This window comes from Panthera onca, chromosome B1 (genome assembly GCF_046562875.1).
Source record: "Panthera onca isolate mPanOnc1 chromosome B1, mPanOnc1 haplotype 2, whole genome shotgun sequence".
Lineage (NCBI taxonomy): Eukaryota > Metazoa > Chordata > Mammalia > Carnivora > Felidae > Panthera > Panthera onca.
In genome coordinates this window covers 160,932,179-160,934,483 of record NC_138342.1, presented here as the reverse complement: position 1 = coordinate 160,934,483, position 2,305 = coordinate 160,932,179, and positions in this window count along the sequence as shown.

Here is a 2,305-nt window from a genome sequence, read left to right as displayed (position 1 = left end):
TATTTTGAGAGAGAGAGAGAGAGGGCGTGAGCAGGTTGGGGAGAGGCTGAGAGAGAAGGAGAGAGAGAATCCCAAGCAGGCTCCATGCTGTCAGCACAGAGCCCGATGCAGGGCTCGAACTCACAAACCGTGAGATCACAACCTGAGCTGACACTTAACTGACTGAGCCACCTAGGTGCCCAAGAAACATATTTCTAAGGCTACCTGGGGGAAGCAGGGTATGCACCAAATAGACCACTATGATTAAAAAGTAACCCTCTCTCCAATCCCTATTCCCCGGGTTCACTTATTCTGTCACAGGCTAGGCTGCAAATGCAAGCATGGAAGTGGCCTGGGTTGTCTCCCTACCAGAGGTTCCACCATGGCAAGTGGGGACGTTTTCAAGGAGGCCCCAAAGAAGACTCATGTTATGCATGATGATGGCGGAGCTCTGCCCTCAATGTTTCTGAACTAGAGTCATAAGCATGATGTTTTCCAACAGTTGACACCCTTGTGACTAGACCAGAGAATAGAGATCCTGACCAGGTGTGGGAGGTGGTTGGTCTCCAGCTTCTGGTTCAGCAAAGGCCCTGCTTCCTGGAAGCACTCTTGCTGTCCATCTCTGGGCTGCTGTTTCTGAACAGGACAGGACACAAGGAGGAGCTCACGAAACCTCCCACCCGGGCTCAGGCTTCTCAGTTGTATCACCAGTTGCATGACTGTCCATCTTCTCCTTAAGCAGACCCAACAGGAATCACGCCATCACAAATACATAACTTTGCAACAACTTGCACACGTATGTGGTAAGCAGGACACACACTCTGCTGGGGTGGGGAGGGCCTCTCAGTAAAACTTCCATTTCCCAGGTAAACTTAGTGCCATGACCTGACCTAGCAGTCATCATGGACAACAGATGAATCAATGGACAAGAGCCTCTGCCGTGTGCCTGGGCTGTGTTCTGTCCTGTGGGTCATATTAAAGATGCCAAAATGGTCCTGGCTTCTGTGAGCCTGCATTCTAGTTCAACACAAGAGCCTGACAGACATGTGAGGCTGAGACCATAATAGAAGGCCACGTGATCATTCTGGCCCTTAGTGAGCTCAAGCCTGAACATTTATGTAGAGGTGGCTACTTCGTTAAATATTATCTCACATTGTTATTTAATTTGTCCTGTATCACCCTGTGACATATAAACCCCTCAGTACGAATCACAACTTACCCTTCTTAGGGTCTCATCACATACACACGCATAAGTGTGTGCACGCACACACACACACACACACACACACGCACGCACACAGAGCTTCTAGAATAGTGCTGTACACAGTTAGGTGCTCATTATGCTATTACTGAATGCCCCAGTCAGTATGATTGTGTAGAACAGAATATGATTGCAGCAGGGGTTTGTGTAAGGGAGCAATCTGGGTGGAGGTGCCTGAGAGGCTCAGTGGGTTAAGCATCCGACTTGGGCTCAGGTCATGATCTCATCGTTTGTGAATTTGAGCCCCGCATTAGGCTCCAGAGAGTCTGCTTCGGATCCTCGGTCCCCGTCTCTGCCCTTGCCCACTCATGCATGGACTCTTTCTCTCTGTCTCTCTCTCTCAAAAATAAATAAACATTTGTAAAAAAAAAAAGGGGGAGCAATCTGGGTGGGCAAGACAAGATGGAATTGACAGTAAATATGCTGCGGTTCTTTTTTTTCTTTTGAAAGTAGTGATTAAAGACAAAATTTTAAAAATTATAAAAGTGTACGTATTCATTATGGAAAATTCGTAAAATAAAGAAAAACACAAAGAAGAAAATTTAAATCACAGATAGTTTGACTCCCAGACATTTGTAAACATACAGAATTTGTAATTATGAACTTGTAACCAACACTAGGAAAGAACAGAGGCGTAAGAGAATAATAATGGAAGACCTGATCTCAAAGAGAGGAGCCTCTCTGCGGATGTGACATTTACACTGAGGCTGAAGGATGGGCAGAGGTGGGACAGATGAAGGTACGAGAGAGAGTATAAGAGGCAGGTATGTGTTAGAGAATGCAGTTTTTAAAAAGGTAAATCATACAAATATAAAATGAACCTGTGCCAAAGATTTTTTAACTCATTAATTATTGAGGGAACCATTAAGATGTTATAACTGTTTCATTTTTTTTTTTTTTTAGTTTATTTATTTTGAGAGGGAGAGAGTACGTGCACATGCACGTGGGTTGGAGGGAAGGGCAGAGAGAGAGAGAGAGGGAGAGAGAGAATCCAAAGCACAGCATGGAGCCCAAAGTGGGGCTCCATCCCACAAACTGTGAGATCATGACCTAAGCCAAAACCAA